The sequence below is a fragment of the Oncorhynchus clarkii genome, chromosome 7, assembly GCF_045791955.1.
Source record: "Oncorhynchus clarkii lewisi isolate Uvic-CL-2024 chromosome 7, UVic_Ocla_1.0, whole genome shotgun sequence".
NCBI lineage: Eukaryota > Metazoa > Chordata > Actinopteri > Salmoniformes > Salmonidae > Oncorhynchus > Oncorhynchus clarkii.
This window is the reverse complement of record NC_092153.1, coordinates 68,026,523-68,049,129: the sequence shown is the minus strand read 5'-3', so window position 1 is coordinate 68,049,129 and position 22,607 is coordinate 68,026,523. Positions and strand designations below refer to the sequence as shown.

At 42.2% G+C, this 22,607-nt stretch overlaps 1 protein-coding gene across 1 annotated transcript in view; it reads right to left on the bottom strand.

The window, feature by feature from the left end:
* Window positions 1-1,071, bottom strand: part of LOC139414417 (ETS-related transcription factor Elf-3-like) — a 6,181-nt gene extending 5,110 nt beyond the window's left edge. The window contains exon 1 of the mRNA XM_071162330.1: window positions 886-1,071. The gene's annotated coding sequence lies outside the window, so the exon portion shown is untranslated. The remainder of the gene's footprint in view (window positions 1-885) is intronic.
* Window positions 1,072-22,607: the final 21,536 nt, after the last annotated feature.

The window sequence follows — 22,607 nt, the reverse complement described above, 5'->3', positions numbered from 1 at the left end:
AGCAACCACCCCGTTACTCCCCAAAGGTCCATGTGACCTCAGACCCAAGCAACCACCCCGTTACTCCCCAAAGGTCCATGTGACTCAGACCCAAGCAACCACCCCGTTACTCCCCAAAGGTCCATGTGACTCAGACCCAAGCAACCACCCCGTTACTCCCCAAAGGTCCATGTGACCTCTGACCCAAGCAACCACCCCGTTACTCCCCAAAGGTCCATGTGACTCAGACCCAAGCAACCACCCCGTTACTCCCCAAAGGTCCATGTGACTCAGACCCAAGCAACCACCCCGTTACTCCCCAAAGGTCCATGTGACCTCAGACCCAAGCAACCACCTCGTTTCTCCCCAAAGGTCCATGTGACTCAGACCCAAGCAACCACCCCATTACTCCCCAAAGGTCCATGTGACCTCAGACCTAAGCAACCACCCCGTTACTCCCCAAAGGTCCATGTGACTCAGACCCAAGCAACCACCCCGTTACTCCCCAAAGGTCCATGTGACCTCAGACCTAAGCAACCACCCCGTTACTCCCCAAAGGTCCATGTGACCTCAGACCTAAGCAACCACCCCGTTACTCCCCAAAGGTCCATGTGACTCAGACCCAAGCAACCACCCCGTTTCTCCCCAAAGGTCCATGTGACTCAGACCCAAGCAACCACCCCATTACTCCCCAAAGGTCCATGTGACTCAGACCCAAGCAACCACCCCATTTCTCCCCAAAGGTCCATGTGACTCAGACCCAAGCAACCACCCCGTTACTCCCCAAAGGTCCATGTGACCTCAGACCCAAGCAACCACCCCGTTACTCCCCAAAGGTCCATGTGACCTCTGACCCAAGCAACCACCCCGTTACTCCCCAAAGAGCACCTACACTTCCGCACGTACCTGATTCTGAGGCAACCGACAGGCAGCAATGAGAAGGTGTTAGATCAATAATTATCCACTGTTTGTTTTAGAGTCCAGTGTTTGTGATTCACTCCAAGAGTTGTTCAATATACTCCACGGTTTATCTCCTTCTTTACCTTGTCTCTCTACCTTTATCTCTCTCGCTCTAGTTTCATAGATACACCTGCTGCTGGATATACCTGTGAAAGGCTTTATACTCTAGAAAGGCATGTGGGAGGGGCCAGGTGAGCGCTAACTCAGAGGGGGAATTCCATGCTCCCTTTAAATCATGGCTCACACCCCCCTCTCTCACCCCACTCTCCCTCCTCTTCTCTCACCCCCCCCCCCCCCCCCCCTGAGAACTGTGAAAAACAAAAGAAACCCACCCTCCTGCTATACTTTCTCTTAGCCCCCTCCCTTCTCTCCATGACGAAGTTCAGGAGCATTGGTGGGTGTGTCGAATGGAAAGGCAAGACAGAAGAATCGGGTAAAATGGAGGGAGAGTTGAAGGGTTGAGAGAGAGGATGGGAGGATGGGGGAGTTGAAGGGGTGAGAGAGGATGAGTGGATGGGGTGGAATGGAGTGGGAGTTGAACAGGTGAGAGAGGACGAGAGGATGGGGTGGTGGTGAGAGTGAGAGTGAGGGGGTTGTTGTTCTGTCTAAGAACAGAACTACAGGATGATGTCACTGTAAACATTCCTAATTAATCAACAGTCATAGTTGATCTAGTTTGTTTTATTATGTAATATCCACCATCGCTGTCACCGCTTTGTTTATCTCTAAGGAATTAAATCATTTGTTCCATTATTTACTGTTGACACTGACTCTGAAGCTTTCACAGTCCTCTCAGTAACATTACCTCCTGTTTCAGTTTGTCCCAGTGGACTGGTTCAGCCAGCTCCACACGTTTACCCAACGGCAGGACCTATCACGCACTCGATACGATTACCATAACGCAGGTTCAGTTGCCATAATCACCTTTATTCACCAAGTACATTCACATGTACCAGGAATACTGTATGACCTGGTGAAATAATTCTGTCACAATAAACAGAATATACACAATATAATTACAGACAATACACAATATGTACAGACAGAGTATATAGACAAGAATTTACAGTCAACATACAGTATGTACACTATAAACACTGTAAACTAAAATACCACAGACTACAGTGTAAACACTATAAACTACACTTTAAATTATGCATGTAAAAGGTGTATAAGCAAAACAATTTTACAAAATGATGTGCAATGGTGAGCCAGTCCGTGGCAGGGTGCAACGTGGCAGAGAGTGCAAACAGGCAAATGTGCTGTTGTAGGATAATAGTGCAGGGTCATTTTTTTGTGATTGTCTTTGTTTGCAGAGGTTATAGTGGGTGGTGGCAGAGATGTGTTGTAGACTAGGCCAGTAAGGCTGAGTAGGCAAACTGTGTCAGTTCCCACAGTTCGCTGCCTGGCTGTTTCATCATCCTAAAGTGGCGAAGCTCCAATACACTCTGTTGCTGCTCACTCTAAACCCTACAATACTTAGTACTGGGATCACTGCTATACAAGCTAACCCAGAAGCAATCCTCAAGCGATGCTATCTACCTCAGAAACTCAAGCCAAATGAATTTAGTTGTTTAGTCTGTTTCTGTTTCTTGAAACACGACCTTAATCCTATATGATTTTCTGGTTATACAGGTGTAATATGTTGGGGTGCAGCATCTTGAGTACATTCTAACTGGAAGCTACTGAGACATGGAACTAAGAGTGAGAGGTAATGTGGTCAATGTGATTATCAAAAAGTTGATGATCCTCAGATTTTATGGTGATGCCATTAAATGTTTTATTAAAAACAATGCAACTGCATTTGCATCTGTGCTGAATAAATCCCAATTAAATAAGATCTCAGAATTGAAAGGTTATTTGAGGATAACGTTTTTAAACAAACCCTCTTTGGTCTGGATGTACCAGTTTGGGTAAGTAAGTTTTGAGACGGAACGACAGAAGTTTTGGAAATAGTTGAATCTGTATTTATCAAAAATAGGGGGCGATAGCTAGAGCACTGGGGGGGCATCTTTACCTTCTTTTTTTTTACAATTGCGAAATTACTACTGTATTTACACCCCTTCCAAATTAACCTTTGTGAACGTCTGTGTGAACAGTGGACCTAAGCTTCATCAGAAACCAAAGCTCCTTATCTCTCAATGAAGACACTCGGTTTGTCATTATGGAGTATTGTGTGTTGATTGATGAGGATTAGTTTTATTTAAACAATTTTAGAATAAGGCTGTAACGTAACAAAATGTGGAAAAAGTCAAGGTGTCTGAATACTTTCCAAATACACTGTATGTATTTATTTTTTTAGAGTGTCAGCCTATGGGTACTTGTGGTATAAACTAAGTGTGTAAATTGAAATGACCATTGTTCCTGTAACCCCCCCCCCCACCAACAAAAAAATTACAAGACAAATGAAAACAAAAACAAAACTTAACCGACAATTGGACACAGAGCAGAGACAGTTGAGCTGTTTGACTGTCGGCTGAATGGACCCTGGACCCTGTCTGCAATTAGTGGGACAATAAACCATTACGCAAATAGATGTAATCATTTTGATTGTGTGCTGTAGAGCCTGGTTAAGGTGTGTGTTTGGTGTTGTGGTTTTCAGTGCAGTCGGCAGGGGACTGTGGGTTGTTGTGGTTCACTGTCACCTCCTAGTGTCTGACAAAGTTTATGCATGGATGGGATTCTTCAGAGCAAAGACTGAGGCCTGAGTATCTTAGCTCATATCATTCAAAGGGTGATAATGGTTTAAGTTCTATATAATAAATGCAATCTCTTGTACGTTATGTATTTTCCTTGGAAAGGGGTCTTAAAGTACAAGGTTTGAGTGAGGTAAGGCTTTGACTTTAAAGGACAAATATTATCATTGCCTTACTGAGTAAACAAATAAGAGACTATAAATAGCATTTCCCGTCACAGTATCGGCATGTTGTCAGTATACAATTGCTTTATTCGAGTTTTATCAGAGTTTATAGAATCAATAAATCAGATCTTCTAGTTAAGAGTCTATGGTTATAACCAGACAGGTGTTGTTTTGTAACGGCTTTGACCTCCTTAGTGATCTCACCTGATAACCTCTACCATCATTTCCCCAAAATGTCATAACGCCTATAAGGCCCCTCACCTTCCTTTCCTATCCATGGTAAAATGGAAACGGTGCTGTCGGCAGGAATGTTGTTGGACTGGTTGGTGTAGAGACATAGACTTTCATAAATTGTAGTTTCATGCCTTGAAGGCTCACTGGTGTGGTGTCAACTGGATAAATTCCATCACTTGTTGTCAGTCTCCTTTTTCTTGCCTTTGCCATTACTCACTGCTACTGTCCCTTCTAGTGAGGCTGGGTTGGGTGTGTGTGTGTGTGTGTGTATGTGTGTGTGTGTGTGTGTGTGTAAGGTTCCATAGTCTTAATGAAAAATTAGATGTTCATCCACATTCTCCAAATGTTACATTTCAAAGTCTCTCCAAATGTCAAATAGGGTTAAAACATTACATTTAGGCACTCATTCCAAATGGTTAAGATAAGGGTTAAAGTTTGGGATAGGGTTAAAACATTACATTTAGGCACTCATTCCAAATGGTTAAGATAAGGGTTAAAGTTTGGGATAGGTTTAAAACCCCAAATGAAAAAACAGTCATGAGTCATGTGATTAAGCCTATCTAACAACCCCATCCACAATGCTCCTAGTGGCTGGTTTTGAAGGCATTTCGCGACGTCCTCAGGACATGGATAGACAACCAATTTTGATGACCTGCCTGCAGGCTCTAGTTTTATCTTGATTATTGTCCAACCTTGTGGTCAAGTGCTGCAAAGAAAGACCTTGTTAAGATGCAGCTGGCTAAGAACAGAGTGGCACGACTTGCTCTTAAGCATTTCACTGTAAGGTCTAAATCTGACATTGATTTGATTCATTACTGAACAATTTCAATGATTTTACTGAGTTACAGTTCATATAAGGAAATCAGTCAATTTAAATAAATTAATTCGGTCGTAATCTATGGATTTCACATGACTGGGCAGGGGTGCAGCCATGGGTGGGCCTTGAAGGGCATAGGTCCACCAAAAAGGGGTTTATTACAGACATAAATACTCCTCACTTTCATTAGCTGTCCATGTGGCTGGTCTCAGATGATCCCGCAGGTGAAGAATTTGGATGTGGAGGTCCTGGACTGGTGTGGTTACATGTGGTCTGTGGTTGTGAGGCCGGTTGGACGTACTGCCAAATTCTTTGAAAATGACGTTGGAGGCGGCTTATGGTAGAGAAATGAACATATTTTCTGACAACAGCTCTGGTGGACATTATTGCAGTCAGCATGCCAATCCCTCAAAACTGGAGACATCTGATCAGCTCTACTACCTCTTAACTCAGCTATGGGAAGCGTGCAACTATCACCCACGATCCCAGTGAAGAAACAAACAACCTACATTACCATATCCCCCTCTATTTCACACTAGTTGCAGGAATAACTACTTAGAAACCTTTCAAAAGATACATAAAGACATAAAAAGATGGTCCGCTATGGCCACTTCTTTGCATGCTAGAATCTCAATGATTAAAATGAATGTCATCCCTCGTATCAATTTTCTGAGTTCCATGTTACCACTGCCTCCCACTATAGACTATTGGTCTAAACTCTGTCATGAAGAAGTTCATTTGTGGGAGAAAAGACACAACATATGAAATATGCAACACTCCAGAGAACAAAAGCATCAGGTGGACTTGCAGTTCCAAATCTAAATTAGTATCACCTATCATTCCACATGAATTCCCTGAAGACCTGGTTAAACCCACAGGCTTCTGTTCCTTGGCGTGCTATAGAAGAGTCAATAGTTTCACCAATTAGATTACAATATTTATTATTTTCTGGATTGACTCCTAAAAAATGTGCCTTATTGTTTGGACCCATTACAGCACACTGGCTTTCATACTCTCCAATATGGCTCTCAAATAAGTATTATTAGCCTGTAAAAACACATTTAAATCAGATTCTTGGTCTAAGAAGGGTATTTATACTTTATCTATAGTCAAATAACTCTAGCACAAAAACCATTAACGCTATCCACTGTATGGAAAAGGGATTTTACACTTGCTTATAGACAAATAAATTGGGACACAGTATGCAAACATATTTGGATCATATAGAAACCCCAATCACCAATTATTTTGTATTTTTTTTGCCATACAACCTATCTAACATCACATGGTTTTAATAACCTCTTATGGATAGGGGAGACGCTAGAGTCTCAAGTGGCCAATAATGACAATTGAGATGTACAAAATATGGCATAAGCGGACGACAAGCAGATAAGAGGCAATCCGGAATTTCAATTAAGAAATTACAGAGCGAGCTAGGACGGACGTAGTCAATGTAACTATTTGTTTAGCACTTATGAAAAGTACAGCGACAGAATTCAGAACATGGGCCGTTCTTAAGGTGTTCTCCCTGTACACCAAGTCAGAACTGTCGGATAAATAAAAGGGGCATACAAGCAGACAATGAAAGCTCTTACAATATTCAATGATTACATTGATCTAAAACAGGTTATAGGCTACATGTGCACCACCAAGTCAGAACAGTAGGGGAAATTAAGAGGGGTAAATATACCGAATTATTAGGGGCACATGGGCTACTAATATCTTACTACACAACATACACTTAGTACTACTTTCTTAACTACAGTATACATGTCTCCCTGGCATATTATCATTTATGCAGCATACAATACATACAATACATCTTTGGACAGGAAGTCCTTCGTGGGCAAATTTTGTCACCAAAGTCTGGCATCTTCTGGATTTATGGTGCTTTCAAAACAACTGGAAACTGAAAAAAAAACAAGGCTGAATCATGATGACGTCATTGATCTTCAGGTTGTACTTGGTGGTTAAGTAGAGTCCCCATGAGTGACAGAACACTGAGCCAATCACGACGCAGCACTCTGTATTTTCTTTTGGCTTGCCCGACCACCACAGAAAGCACTGAGCTAGTCATAAACACCTGCATTTTGGAGATGCCTTATACAAGAAAACAAAAAAAAGACCATGTTTGTATGCGGCTTTATTGTCTCAATTATGTTTGTTTTTTATACATTATTTGCAAACTGATATGTGACACATATTAATGCAAAAATCACATGCAAAACAGGCAAGATTTATATATATATATATATAAAGTGTAATACTACAGTCCAAAAGGACCAGCACCTACTATGAATTTCAGTGGTGATTTTTATGTCATGGGAGTAGTTTAGAGTGTACTTTCTCTGCCCATCTACCCCACCTGGTTGATGTTCACACAGTGATGTCATGTCTGAGAATCTGGAACCAGACTATGGACCTCAGCAATGACCTCACTGTGTGTGTGTGTGTGTGTGTGTGACAGAGAGAGAGGGAGAGAGAGAGAACGGTGATAGTCAATGAAGCGTTCTCCTCTTGTTACTACACACACACTCACACTCCCCTCTGGTGGAACAACAGTGAAAGTGCAGGATAGTGCCAAACTACCCACTTATACTAGAATCCTTAGCTGCTATATACATTTGTGGACTTGTAAATTAATGATATATTCCCAATGATTCTTGAAGAATATAACTTATTCTTAATGCCTCATGAGCTTAGTTCAACAGTAGTGCCCCATCAGAACCCCAAATATAAGCTTGTTTTACTCCAGTGTTTGTAAACAAAGTAAATGTAAACAAACACTATATAGCTTCAAAACATGGTTAAAACTATACATTTGATATCATGGTTGGTCAATCCTTCCACCCATAGCTCTGCATATGAATTTGAGTGATTACATGTTCCCAGCCCCATTCTATATGTTTTTAGCGAAAGGGGAGCCGCTTTGTGATTGTTTCAATTAAGGGTTCTAGCTTTAATACTGTAATGCCTTCAAATCCCAAACCTCAAATCAAAGCTAAACGTAATATGAGGATAATGGTACTAGGGGGGAGTATTTTCATTTTTGAAAAAAAAAAAACTTTCCCGTTTTACACGGGATATTTTGTCAGGACAAGATGCTAGAATATGCATATAATTGACAGGGTAGAAAACACTCTAACGTTTCCAAAACTGTAAAGTTATTGTCTGTGAGTATAACAGAACTGATGTTGCAGGCGAAAGTCTGAGAAAAATCCAATTGGAAGTACCCCAGCTTTTGAAAGCGCTGCGTTCCAATGAGTCCCTATTGAGCTGTGAATGTGCCATCAACAAGCTTACGCTTTCTACATATTCCCCAAGGTGTCTACAGCATTGTGACGTAGTTTTACGCATTTATGTTGAAGAATAGCCGTAGGCGGCCACATTGCGTAAGTGTTCACATGGTGGCTCCCAGAGTGATTCTCGCGTAAAATACAGAGGTAGCCATTACTCCAATCGGTCCTAATGAAAAACTAATTGTCCCTACGGATATATTATCCAATAGATATTAGAAAAACACCTTGAGGATTAATTATAAACAACGTTTGCCATGTTTCTGTCGATATTATGGAGCTAATTTGGAATATTTTTCGGCGTTGTTGCAATTCCCGGGCGATTTCTCAGCCAAATGTGAAGAACAAACTGAGCTATTTTCGCCTACAAAAATAATATTTTGGGAAAAAAATGAACTTTGGCTATCTACCTGGGAGTCTCGTGAGTGAAAACATCCGAAGTTCATCAAAGGTAAACAATTTAATTTGATTGCTTTTCTGATTTTCGTGACAAGGTTGCCTGCTGCTAGCAAGGCATAATGCTATGCTAGTCAATGATAAACTTACACAAATGCTTGTCTAGCGTTGGCTGTAAAGCATATTTTGAAAATCCCAGATGACAGGGTGATTAACAAAAGGCTAAGCTGCGTCTCAATATATTTCACTTGTGATTTTCATGAATAGGAATATTTTCTAGGAATATTTATGTCCGTTGCGTTATGCTAATTTTTGTCAGGCAATGATTACGCTCCCGGACCCGGGTTTGAGAGTCACAAGAAGTTTTAATAATCACAGCGTCATTGGTATAAATGATCAGGTCCATATTCAGAGGATGACTATTTTACTGTATGTTTGAATGGTGATTCACCAGCTAATTCTATTTGTCTTTTGCAGTACCACGTAGAACCCACAGAGAACCCTGGGAGCAGCACTCTGTATTTTCTTTTGGCTTGCCCGACCACCACAGAAAGCACTGAGCTAGTCATAAACACCTGCATTTTGGAGATGCCTTATACAAGAAAACAAAAAAAAGACCATGTTTGTATGCGGCTTTATTGTCTCAATTATGTTTGTTTTTTATACATTATTTGCAAACTGATATGTGACACATATTAATGCAAAAATCACATGCAAAACAGGCAAGATTTATATATATATATATATAAAGTGTAATACTACAGTCCAAAAGGACCAGCACCTACAATGAATTTCAGTGGTGATTTTTATGTCATGGGAGTAGTTTAGAGTGTACTTTCTCTGCCCATCTACCCCACCTGGTTGATGTTCACACAGTGATGTCATGTCTGAGAATCTGGAACCAGACTATGGACCTCAGCAATGACCTCACTGTGTGTGTGTGTGTGTGTGTGTGTGTGTGTGTGACAGAGAGAGAGGGAGAGAGAGAGAACGGTGAGTCAATGAAGCGTTCTCCTCTTGTTACTACACACACACTCACACTCCCCTCTGGTGGAACAACAGTGAAAGTGCAGGATAGTGTCAAACTACCCACTTATACTAGAATCCTTAGCTGCTATATACATTTGTGGACTTGTAAATTAATGATATATTCCCAATGATTCTTGAAGAATATAACTTATTCTTAATGCCTCATGAGCTTAGTTCAACAGTAGTGCCCCATCAGAACCCCAAATATAAGCTTGTTTTACTCCAGTGTTTGTAAACAAAGTAAATGTAAACAAACACTATATAGCTTCAAAACATGGTTAAAACTATACATTTGATATCATGGTTGGTCAATCCTTCCACCCATAGCTCTGCATATGAATTTGAGTGGTTACATGTTCCCAGCCCCATTCTATATGTTTTTAGCGAAAGGGGAGCCGCTTTGTGATTGTTTCAATTAAGGGTTCTAGCTTTAATACTGTAATGCCTTCAAATCCCAAACCTCAAATCAAAGCTAAATGTAATATGAGGATAATGGTACTAGGGGGGAGTATTTTCATTTTTGAAAAAAAAAAAACTTTCCCGTTTTACACGGGATATTTTGTCAGGACAAGATGCTAGAATATGCATATAATTGACAGGGTAGAAAACACTCTAACGTTTCCAAAACTGTAAAGTTATTGTCTGTGAGTATAACAGAACTCATGTTGCAGGCGAAAGTCTGAGAAAAATCCAATTGGAAGTACCCCAGCTTTTGAAAGCGCTGCGTTCCAATGAGTCCCTATTGAGCTGTGAATGTGCCATCAACAAGCTTACGCTTTCTACGTATTCCCCAAGGTGTCTACAGCATTGTGACGTAGTTTTACGCATTTATGTTGAAGAATAGCCGTAGGCGGCCACATTGCGTAAGTGTTCACATGGTGGCTCCCAGAGTGATTCTCGCGTAAAATACAGAGGTAGCCATTACTCCAATCGGTCCTAATGAAAAACTAATTGTCCCTACGGATATATTATCCAATAGATATTAGAAAAACACCTTGAGGATTAATTATAAACAACGTTTGCCATGTTTCTGTCGATATTATGGAGCTAATTTGGAATATTTTTCGGCGTTGTTGCAATTCCCGGGCGATTTCTCAGCCAAATGTGAAGAACAAACTGAGCTATTTTCGCCTACAAAAATAATATTTTGGGAAAAAAATGAACTTTGGCTATCTACCTGGGAGTCTCGTGAGTGAAAACATCCGAAGTTCATCAAAGGTAAACAATTTAATTTGATTGCTTTTCTGATTTTCGTGACAAGGTTGCCTGCTGCTAGCAAGGCATAATGCTATGCTAGTCAATGATAAACTTACACAAATGCTTGTCTAGCGTTGGCTGTAAAGCATATTTTGAAAATCCCAGATGACAGGGTGATTAACAAAAGGCTAAGCTGCGTCTCAATATATTTCACTTGTGATTTTCATGAATAGGAATATTTTCTAGGAATATTTATGTCCGTTGCGTTATGCTAATTTTTGTCAGGCAATGATTACGCTCCCGGACCCGGGTTTGAGAGTCACAAGAAGTTTTAATAATCACAGCGTCATTGGTATAAATGATCAGGTCCATATTCAGAGGATGACTATTTTACTGTATGTTTGAATGGTGATTCACCAGCTAATTCTATTTGTCTTTTGCAGTACCACGTAGAACCCACAGAGAACCCTGGGAGCAGGGCAGGTGGTGCTGGAGATAGGAAACCCCCCCTCAGCATTGAGTTACACAGTGGAAGATTTACTGTAGTCACAGATCTGTTTCTTTAAACACTGTACTGCTTCTCTATACTGGGAACAGTTTACTGCAGTGGATGGTGAAAATAGAGCATATTCAATGGGCCAAGGCCGTGGAAGTGGGGTGAAAATAGAGCATATTCAATGGGCCAAGGCCGTTGAAGTGGGGTGAAAATAGAGCATATTCAACGGGCCAAGGCCGTGGAAGTGGGGTGAAAATAGAGCATAGTCAATGGGCCAAGGCCGTGGAAGTGGGGTGAAAATAGAGCATATTCAATGGGCCAAGGCCGTGGAAGTGGGGTGAAAATAGAGCATATTCAATGAGCCAAGGCCGTGGAAGTGGGGTGAAAATAGAGCATAGTCAATGGGCCAAGGCCGTGGAAGTGGGGTGAAAATAGAGCATATTCAATGGGCCAAGGCCGTGGAAGTGGGGTGAAAATAGAGCATATTCAATGGGCCAAGGCCGTGGAAGTGGGGTGAAAATAGAGCATATTCAATGGGCCAAGGCCGTGGAAGTGGGGTGAAAATAGAGCATATTCAATGGGCCAAGGCCGTGGAAGTGGGGTGAAAATAGAGCATATTCAATGGGCAAAGGCCGTGGAAGTGGGGTGAAAATAGAGCATATTCAATGGGCCAAGGCCGTGGAAGTGGGGTGAAAATAGAGCATATTCAATGGGCCAAGGCCGTGGAAGTGGGGTGAAAATAGAGCATATACAATGGGCCAAGGCCGTGGAAGTGGGGTGAAAATAGAGCATATTCAATGGGCCAAGGCCGTGGAAGTGGGGTGAAAATAGAGCATATTCAAATGGGCCAAGGCCGTGGAAGTGGGGTGAAAATAGAGCATATTCAATGGGCCAAGGCCGTGGAAGTGGGGTGAAAATAGAGCATATACAATGGGCCAAGGCCGTGGAAGTGGGGTGAAAATAGAGCATAATTCAATGGGCCAAGGCCGTGGAAGTGGGGTGAAAATAGAGCATATTCAATGGGCCAAGGCCGTGGAAGCGATTGAAAGTAAACTGGCACAATGTTTCCTTTATTATCTTCACTGGTAAACTCATATCATATACAACATATTCTATATCGTTTTACAAGTGCACAGTGACAAAGTAGACTAGCGAAGGTCTACAAGCACAGTGTGTCAGAAGGTAATGCTATTAGATAACAGTCATATTGTATGTAGATCATGTATCCGCAGACATCATTGGCCTTCTCTTTTTAGACTGTAAACGTTCAACCTGAGATCCAAGGTATTGGACAGCATTATGACTGTAAACGTTCAACCTGAGATCCAAGGTATTGGACAGCATTGTGACTGTAAACGTTCAACCTGAGATCCAAGGTATTGGACAGCATTGTGACTGTAAACGTTCAACCTGAGATCCAAGGTATTGGACAGTATTGTGACTGTAAACATTCAACCTGAGATCCAAGGTATTGGACAGCATTGTGACTGTAAACGTTCAACCTGAGATCCAAGGTATTGGACAGCATTGTGACTGTAAACGTTCACCTGAGATCCAAGGTATTGGACAGTATTGTGACTGTAAACGTTCAACCTGAGATCCAAGGTATTGGACAGCATTGTGACTGTAAACATTCAACCTGAGATCCAAGGTATTGGACAGCATTGTGACTGTAAACGTTCAACCTGAGATCCAAGGTATTGGACAGCATTGTGACTGTAAACGTTCAACCTGAGATCCAAGGTATTGGACAGCATTGTGACTGTAAACGTTCAACCTGAGATCCAAGGTATTGGACAGCATTGTGACTGTAAACATTCAACCTGAGATCCAAGGTATTGGACAGCATTGTGACTGTAAACGTTCACCTGAGATCCAAGGTATTGGACAGCAGTGTGACTGTAAACGTTCAACCTGAGATCCAAGGTATTGGACAGCATTGGGACTGTAAACGTTCAACCTGAGATCCAAGGTATTGGACAGCATTGTGACTGTAAACGTTCAACCTGAGATCCAAGGTATTGGACAGCATTGTGACTGTAAACATTCAACCTGAGATCCAAGGTATTGGACAGCATTGTGACTGTAAACGTTCACCTGAGATCCAAGGTATTGGACAGCAGTGTGACTGTAAACGTTCAACCTGAGATCCAAGGTATTGGACAGCATTGGGACTGTAAACGTTCAACCTGAGATCCAAGGTATTGGACAGCATTGTGACTGTAAACATTCACCTGAGATCCAAGGTATTGGACAGCATTATGACTGTAAACGTTCACCTGAGATCCAAGGTATTGGACAGCATTGTGACTGTAAACGTTCAACCTGAGATCCAAGGTATTGGACAGCATTGTGACTGTAAACATTCACCTGAGATCCAAGGTATTGGACAGCATTGTGACTGTAAACGTTCACCTGAGATCCAAGGTATTGGACAGCAGTGTGACTGTAAACGTTCAACCTGAGATCCAAGGTATTGGACAGTATTGTGACTGTAAACATTCAACCTGAGATCCAAGGTATTGGACAGCATTGTGACTGTAAACATTCAACCTGAGATCCAAGGTATTGGACAGCAGTGTGACTGTAAACATTCAACCTGAGATCCAAGGTATTGGACAGTATTGTGACTGTAAACATTCAACCTGAGATCCAAGGTATTGGACAGCATTATGACTGTAAACGTTCACCTGAGATCCAAGATATTGGACAGCATTGTGACTGTAAACATTCAACCTGAGATCCAAGGTATTGGACAGCAGTGTGACTGTAAACATTCAACCTGAGATCCAAGGTATTGGACAGCAGTGTGACTGTAAACATTCAACCTGAGATCCAAGGTATTGGACAGCAGTGTGACTGTAAACATTCACCTGAGATCCAAGGTATTGGACAGCATTATGACTGTAAACGTTCACCTGAGATCCAAGGTATTGGACAGCATTGTGACTGTAAACGTTCAACCTGAGATCCAAGGTATTGGACAGCATTGTGACTGTAAACATTCACCTGAGATCCAAGGTATTGGACAGCATTGTGACTGTAAACGTTCACCTGAGATCCAAGGTATTGGACAGCAGTGTGACTCTAAACGTTCAACCTGAGATCCAAGGTATTGGACAGCATTGTGACTGTAAACATTCACCTGAGATCCAAGGTATTGGACAGCATTATGACTGTAAACGTTCACCTGAGATCCAAGGTATTGGACAGCATTGTGACTGTAAACATTCAACCTGAGATCCAAGGTATTGGACAGCAGTGTGACTGTAAACATTCAACCTGAGATCCAAGGTATTGGACAGCAGTGTGACTGTAAACATTCAACCTGAGATCCAAGGTATTGGACAGCATTATGACTGTAAACGTTCAACCTGAGATCCAAGGTATTGGACAGTATTGTGACTGTAAACATTCAACCTGAGATCCAAGGTATTGGACAGCATTGTGACTGTAAACATTCAACCTGAGATCCAAGGTATTGGACAGCATTATGACTGTAAACGTTCACCTGAGATCCAAGATATTGGACAGCATTGTGACTGTAAACATTCAACCTGAGATCCAAGGTATTGGACAGCAGTGTGACTGTAAACATTCAACCTGAGATCCAAGGTATTGGACAGCAGTGTGACTGTAAACATTCACCTGAGATCCAAGGTATTGGACAGCATTATGACTGTAAACGTTCACCTGAGATCCAAGGTATTGGACAGCATTGTGACTGTAAACGTTCAACCTGAGATCCAAGGTATTGGACAGCATTGTGACTGTAAACATTCACCTGAGATCCAAGGTATTGGACAGCATTGTGACTGTAAACGTTCACCTGAGATCCAAGGTATTGGACAGCAGTGTGACTCTAAACGTTCAACCTGAGATCCAAGGTATTGGACAGCATTGTGACTGTAAACATTCACCTGAGATCCAAGGTATTGGACAGCATTATGACTGTAAACGTTCACCTGAGATCCAAGGTATTGGACAGCATTGTGACTGTAAACATTCAACCTGAGATCCAAGGTATTGGACAGCAGTGTGACTGTAAACATTCAACCTGAGATCCAAGGTATTGGACAGCAGTGTGACTGTAAACATTCAACCTGAGATCCAAGGTATTGGACAGCATTATGACTGTAAACGTTCAACCTGAGATCCAAGGTATTGGACAGTATTGTGACTGTAAACATTCAACCTGAGATCCAAGGTATTGGACAGCATTGTGACTGTAAACATTCAACCTGAGATCCAAGGTATTGGACAGCATTGTGACTGTAAACGTTCAACCGGAGATCCAAGGTATTGGACAGCATTGTGACTGTAAACGTTCAACCTGAGATCCAAGGTATTGGACAGCATTGTGACTGTAAACGTTCAACCTGAGATCCAAGGTATTGGACAGCATTGTGACTGTAAACGTTCAACCTGAGATCCAAGGTATTGGACAGCATTGTGACTGTAAACGTTCACCTGAGATCCAAGGTATTGGACAGCATTGTGACTGTAAACATTCAACCTGAGATCCAAGGTATTGGACAGCATTGTGACTGTAAACGTTCACCTGAGATCCAAGGTATTGGACAGCAGTGTGACTGTAAACGTTCAACCTGAGATCCAAGGTATTGGACAGCATTGGGACTGTAAACGTTCAACCTGAGATCCAAGGTATTGGACAGCATTGTGACTGTAAACATTCACCTGAGATCCAAGGTATTGGACAGCATTATGACTGTAAACGTTCACCTGAGATCCAAGGTATTGGACAGCATTGTGACTGTAAACGTTCAACCTGAGATCCAAGGTATTGGACAGCATTGTGACTGTAAACATTCACCTGAGATCCAAGGTATTGGACAGCATTGTGACTGTAAACGTTCACCTGAGATCCAAGGTATTGGACAGCAGTGTGACTGTAAACGTTCAACCTGAGATCCAAGGTATTGGACAGCATTGGGACTGTAAACATTCACCTGAGATCCAAGGTATTGGACAGCATTGTGACTGTAAACGTTCAACCTGAGATCCAAGGTATTGGACAGCATTGTGACTGTAAACATTCACCTGAGATCCAAGGTATTGGACAGCATTGGGACTGTAAACGTTCAACCTGAGATCCAAGGTATTGGACAGCATTGTGACTGTAAACGTTCAACCTGAGATCCAAGGTATTGGACAGCATTGTGACTGTAAACGTTCAACCTGAGATCCAAGGTATTGGACAGCATTGTGACTGTAAACGTTCAACCTGAGATCCAAGGTATTGGACAGCATTGTGACTGTAAACGTTCAACCTGAGATCCAAGGTATTGGACAGCATTGTGACTGTAAACGTTCAACCTGAGATCCAAGGTATTGGACAGCATTGTGACTGTAAACGTTCACCTGAGATCCAAGGTATTGGACAGCATTGTGACTGTAAACATTCAACCTGAGATCCAAGGTATTGGACAGCATTGTGACTGTAAACGTTCACCTGAGATCCAAGGTATTGGACAGCAGTGTGACTGTAAACGTTCAACCTGAGATCCAAGGTATTGGACAGCATTGTGACTGTAAACGTTCAACCTGAGATCCAAGGTATTGGACAGCATTGTGACTGTAAACATTCACCTGAGATCCAAGGTATTGGACAGCATTATGACTGTAAACGTTCACCTGAGATCCAAGGTATTGGACAGCATTGTGACTGTAAACGTTCAACCTGAGATCCAAGGTATTGGACAGCATTGTGACTGTAAACATTCACCTGAGATCCAAGGTATTGGACAGCATTGTGACTGTAAACGTTCACCTGAGATCCAAGGTATTGGACAGCAGTGTGACTGTAAACGTTCAACCTGAGATCCAAGGTATTGGACAGCATTGGGACTGTAAACATTCACCTGAGATCCAAGGTATTGGACAGCATTGTGACTGTAAACGTTCAACCTGAGATCCAAGGTATTGGACAGCATTGTGACTGTAAACATTCACCTGAGATCCAAGGTATTGGACAGCATTATGACTGTAAACTTTCACCTGAGATCCAAGGTATTGGACAGCATTGTGACTGTAAACATTCAACCTGAGATCCAAGGTATTGGACAGCAGTGTGACTGTAAACATTCAACCTGAGATCCAAGGTATTGGACAGCAGTGTGACTGTAAACATTCAACCTGAGATCCAAGGTATTGGACAGCATTATGACTGTAAACGTTCAACCTGAGATCCAAGGTATTGGACAGTATTGTGACTGTAAACATTCAACCTGAGATCCAAGGTATTGGACAGCATTATGACTGTAATCGTTCACCTGAGATCCAAGGTATTGGACAGCATTGTGACTGTAAACATTCAACCTGAGATCCAAGGTATTGGACAGCAGTGTGACTGTAAACATTCAACCTGAGATCCAAGGTATTGGACAGCAGTGTGACTGTAAACATTCACCTGAGATCCAAGGTATTGGACAGCATTATGACTGTAAACGTTCACCTGAGATCCAAGGTATTGGACAGCATTGTGACTGTAAACGTTCAACCTGAGATCCAAGGTATTGGACAGCATTGTGACTGTAAACATTCACCTGAGATCCAAGGTATTGGACAGCATTGTGACTGTAAACGTTCACCTGAGATCCAAGGTATTGGACAGCATTGTGACTGTAAACATTCAACCTGAGATCCAAGGTATTGGACAGCAGTGTGACTGTAAACATTCAACCTGAGATCCAAGGTATTGGACAGCAGTGTGACTGTAAACATTCACCTGAGATCCAAGGTATTGGACAGCATTATGACTGTAAACGTTCACCTGAGATCCAAGGTATTGGACAGCATTGTGACTGTAAACGTTCAACCTGAGATCCAAGGTATTGGACAGCATTGTGACTGTAAACATTCACCTGAGATCCAAGGTATTGGACAGCATTGTGACTGTAAACGTTCACCTGAGATCCAAGGTATTGGACAGCAGTGTGACTCTAAACGTTCAACCTGAGATCCAAGGTATTGGACAGCATTGTGACTGTAAACATTCACCTGAGATCCAAGGTATTGGACAGCATTATGACTGTAAACGTTCACCTGAGATCCAAGGTATTGGACAGCATTGTGACTGTAAACATTCAACCTGAGATCCAAGGTATTGGACAGCAGTGTGACTGTAAACATTCAACCTGAGATCCAAGGTATTGGACAGCAGTGTGACTGTAAACATTCAACCTGAGATCCAAGGTATTGGACAGCATTATGACTGTAAACGTTCAACCTGAGATCCAAGGTATTGGACAGTATTGTGACTGTAAACATTCAACCTGAGATCCAAGGTATTGGACAGCATTGTGACTGTAAACATTCAACCTGAGATCCAAGGTATTGGACAGCATTGTGACTGTAAACGTTCAACCTGAGATCCAAGGTATTGGACAGCATTGTGACTGTAAACGTTCAACCTGAGATCCAAGGTATTGGACAGCATTGTGACTGTAAACGTTCAACCTGAGATCCAAGGTATTGGACAGCATTGTGACTGTAAACGTTCAACCTGAGATCCAAGGTATTGGACAGCATTGTGACTGTAAACGTTCACCTGAGATCCAAGGTATTGGACAGCATTGTGACTGTAAACATTCAACCTGAGATCCAAGGTATTGGACAGCATTGTGACTGTAAACGTTCACCTGAGATCCAAGGTATTGGACAGCAGTGTGACTGTAAACGTTCAACCTGAGATCCAAGGTATTGGACAGCATTGGGACTGTAAACGTTCAACCTGAGATCCAAGGTATTGGACAGCATTGTGACTGTAAACATTCACCTGAGATCCAAGGTATTGGACAGCATTATGACTGTAAACGTTCACCTGAGATCCAAGGTATTGGACAGCATTGTGACTGTAAACGTTCAACCTGAGATCCAAGGTATTGGACAGCATTGTGACTGTAAACATTCACCTGAGATCCAAGGTATTGGACAGCATTGTGACTGTAAACGTTCACCTGAGATCCAAGGTATTGGACAGCAGTGTGACTGTAAACGTTCAACCTGAGATCCAAGGTATTGGACAGCATTGGGACTGTAAACATTCACCTGAGATCCAAGGTATTGGACAGCATTGTGACTGTAAACGTTCAACCTGAGATCCAAGGTATTGGACAGCATTGTGACTGTAAACATTCACCTGAGATCCAAGGTATTGGACAGCATTATGACTGTAAACGTTCACCTGAGATCCAAGGTATTGGACAGCATTGTGACTGTAAACATTCAACCTGAGATCCAAGGTATTGGACAGCAGTGTGACTGTAAACATTCAACCTGAGATCCAAGGTATTGGACAGCAGTGTGACTGTAAACATTCAACCTGAGATCCAAGGTATTGGACAGCATTATGACTGTAAACGTTCAACCTGAGATCCAAGGTATTGGACAGTATTGTGACTGTAAACATTCAACCTGAGATCCAAGGTATTGGACAGCATTATGACTGTAAACGTTCACCTGAGATCCAAGGTATTGGACAGCATTGTGACTGTAAACATTCAACCTGAGATCCAAGGTATTGGACAGCAGTGTGACTGTAAACATTCAACCTGAGATCCAAGGTATTGGACAGCAGTGTGACTGTAAACATTCACCTGAGATCCAAGGTATTGGACAGCATTATGACTGTAAACGTTCACCTGAGATCCAAGGTATTGGACAGCATTGTGACTGTAAACGTTCAACCTGAGATCCAAGGTATTGGACAGCATTGTGACTGTAAACATTCACCTGAGATCCAAGGTATTGGACAGCATTGTGACTGTAAACGTTCACCTGAGATCCAAGGTATTGGACAGCAGTGTGACTCTAAACGTTCAACCTGAGATCCAAGGTATTGGACAGCATTGTGACTGTAAACATTCACCTGAGATCCAAGGTATTGGACAGCATTGTGACTGTAAACATTCAACCTGAGATCCAAGGTATTGGACAGCAGTGTGACTGTAAACATTCAACCTGAGATCCAAGGTATTGGACAGCATTGTGACTGTAAACATTCACCTGAGATCCAAGGTATTGGACAGCATTGTGACTGTAAACGTTCACCTGAGATCCAAGGTATTGGACAGCAGTGTGACTCTAAACGTTCAACCTGAGATCCAAGGTATTGGACAGCATTGTGACTGTAAACATTCACCTGAGATCCAAGGTATTGGACAGCATTATGACTGTAAACGTTCACCTGAGATCCAAGGTATTGGACAGCATTGTGACTGTAAACATTCAACCTGAGATCCAAGGTATTGGACAGCAGTGTGACTGTAAACATTCAACCTGAGATCCAAGGTATTGGACAGCAGTGTGACTGTAAACATTCAACCTGAGATCCAAGGTATTGGACAGCATTATGACTGTAAACGTTCAACCTGAGATCCAAGGTATTGGACAGTATTGTGACTGTAAACATTCAACCTGAGATCCAAGGTATTGGACAGCATTGTGACTGTAAACATTCAACCTGAGATCCAAGGTATTGGACAGCATTGTGACTGTAAACGTTCAACCTGAGATCCAAGGTATTGGACAGCATTGTGACTGTAAACGTTCAACCTGAGATCCAAGGTATTGGACAGCATTGTGACTGTAAACGTTCAACCTGAGATCCAAGGTATTGGACAGCATTGTGACTGTAAACGTTCAACCTGAGATCCAAGGTATTGGACAGCAGTGTGACTGTAAACGTTCACCTGAGATCCAAGGTATTGGACAGCATTGTGACTGTAAACATTCAACCTGAGATCCAAGGTATTGGACAGCATTGTGACTGTAAACGTTCACCTGAGATCCAAGGTATTGGACAGCAGTGTGACTGTAAACGTTCAACCTGAGATCCAAGGTATTGGACAGCATTGGGACTGTAAACGTTCAACCTGAGATCCAAGGTATTGGACAGCATTGTGACTGTAAACATTCACCTGAGATCCAAGGTATTGGACAGCATTATGACTGTAAACGTTCACCTGAGATCCAAGGTATTGGACAGCATTGTGACTGTAAACGTTCAACCTGAGATCCAAGGTATTGGACAGCATTGTGACTGTAAACATTCACCTGAGATCCAAGGTATTGGACAGCATTGTGACTGTAAACGTTCACCTGAGATCCAAGGTATTGGACAGCAGTGTGACTGTAAACGTTCAACCTGAGATCCAAGGTATTGGACAGCATTGGGACTGTAAACATTCACCTGAGATCCAAGGTATTGGACAGCATTGTGACTGTAAACGTTCAACCTGAGATCCAAGGTATTGGACAGCATTGTGACTGTAAACATTCACCTGAGATCCAAGGTATTGGACAGCATTGGGACTGTAAACGTTCAACCTGAGATCCAAGGTATTGGACAGCATTGTGACTGTAAACGTTCAACCTGAGATCCAAGGTATTGGACAGCATTGTGACTGTAAACGTTCAACCTGAGATCCAAGGTATTGGACAGCATTGTGACTGTAAACGTTCAACCTGAGATCCAAGGTATTGGACAGCATTGTGACTGTAAACGTTCAACCTGAGATCCAAGGTATTGGACAGCATTGTGACTGTAAACGTTCAACCTGAGATCCAAGGTATTGGACAGCATTGTGACTGTAAACGTTCACCTGAGATCCAAGGTATTGGACAGCATTGTGACTGTAAACATTCAACCTGAGATCCAAGGTATTGGACAGCATTGTGACTGTAAACGTTCACCTGAGATCCAAGGTATTGGACAGCAGTGTGACTGTAAACGTTCAACCTGAGATCCAAGGTATTGGACAGCATTGGGACTGTAAACGTTCAACCTGAGATCCAAGGTATTGGACAGCATTGTGACTGTAAACATTCACCTGAGATCCAAGGTATTGGACAGCATTGGGACTGTAAACGTTCAACCTGAGATCCAAGGTATTGGACAGCATTGTGACTGTAAACGTTCAACCTGAGATCCAAGGTATTGGACAGCATTGTGACTGTAAACGTTCAACCTGAGATCCAAGGTATTGGACAGCATTGTGACTGTAAACGTTCAACCTGAGATCCAAGGTATTGGACAGCATTGTGACTGTAAACGTTCAACCTGAGATCCAAGGTATTGGACAGCATTGTGACTGTAAACGTTCAACCTGAGATCCAAGGTATTGGACAGCATTGTGACTGTAAACGTTCACCTGAGATCCAAGGTATTGGACAGCATTGTGACTGTAAACATTCAACCTGAGATCCAAGGTATTGGACAGCATTGTGACTGTAAACGTTCACCTGAGATCCAAGGTATTGGACAGCAGTGTGACTGTAAACGTTCAACCTGAGATCCAAGGTATTGGACAGCATTGGGAC